General features: G+C 38.2%; 1 pseudogene across 1 annotated transcript; it reads left to right on the forward strand.

Annotated features, from left to right (window-relative positions):
• Window positions 1–433: 433 nt before the first annotated feature.
• Window positions 434–1,013, forward strand: LOC311619641 (large ribosomal subunit protein uL6-like; annotated as a pseudogene). Its single transcript has one exon. The product of its transcript is annotated as a large ribosomal subunit protein uL6-like (transcript).
• The last annotated feature ends 224 nt before the right edge of the window (window positions 1,014–1,237 follow it).

Below are 1,237 nucleotides of genomic sequence, written 5' to 3' on the forward strand. Positions count from 1 at the left end.
CCAGGGGTGGGGCTAGCTTCGGGCAGCAAGGAAAGATTACCCCTGATCGCAAGCCAGGCCTTGGGACCTTACCCATGCATGAATTTCATGCACTGGACCTCTAGTTTTTTCATAGAGACTTCTACTTATATCACATTAAGTAGATCTGGAAAATGGCCACCCTTAGCTTCAAGGCAGTCTAAGAGAGGAGTATTTTAAAGATACCCTACTGTTCCCTCTAAAACTTAGGATAATGAGTAAGGGGAAAATAGAGGGTGAGCAATTAGAAGTATCTGCCTCAATTATTTGTATAAAATATCTCTGTAATATTAAAAAGAACATAACTATAAATTCTAAAAAAGTTGGACCAAAAACCTACTTGTTTCTCTTATACCTTGGACTAAAAAGGTATTTATTTATCCACTCAAGAATCATTACTACAGCCACATCTACTTCAAGGATGAAGACCATTCTCAGCCAGCAGACTGTAGACATCCTAGGCATCAACCTCACTCTGAAGGGACACAAAATTATAGTGAAGGGGCCCAGATACACCCTAAAGAGGGATTTCAATGACATCAATGCAGAACTCAGTCTCTTTGGATAGAGGAGACTCTGGCTTGACAAATGGTGGGGAAAGATAAAGGAAATGGCTACTGTTGGCACTATCTGTAGTCATGGACAGAACATGATCAAGGGTGTTACACTGGGCTTCCATTACAAGATGAGTTCTATGTATGCTCACTTCCCCATAAAGGTCCTTATTCAGGAGAATGGTTCTCTTGTTGAAATCAGAAATTTTGGGGGTGACAAAACACACCCACAGGGTTCAGATGAAGTCAGGAGTTGCTTGTTCAGTATCTCAAGCCCAGAAAGATGAGTTGATTCTTGAAGGAAGCCACATTGAACTTGTATCAAATTCAACTGCTTTGATTCAGCAAGCTACACCAATTAAAAACAAGGATATCAGAAAAAATTTAGATAGCATCTATATTTCTGAAAAAGGAACAGTTCAGCTGGCTAATAAGATCTAAGTTGTCCAGCTATAGAAACAAGATGCCGAGTCATTTCTCAGACTATTTCCAATATTTTAAAGATGCAATAAAAGCCATGTATTTTTTTTTTTAAAAAGAAAAGAACCACTATATACATATTCTGACTAGGTAAGGTAAGATGTTAAAGAAACAAATGAGATACAAACCTTCCCTCAGGGAGTTTACAATCTGGTAGGTGAGAGTGACAAGTTTAAAAAAAAAAA

Source organism: Pipistrellus hanaki (genome assembly GCF_964339955.1).
Source record: "Pipistrellus hanaki genome assembly, chromosome: 3".
Taxonomy (NCBI): Eukaryota; Metazoa; Chordata; class Mammalia; order Chiroptera; family Vespertilionidae; genus Pipistrellus; species Pipistrellus hanaki.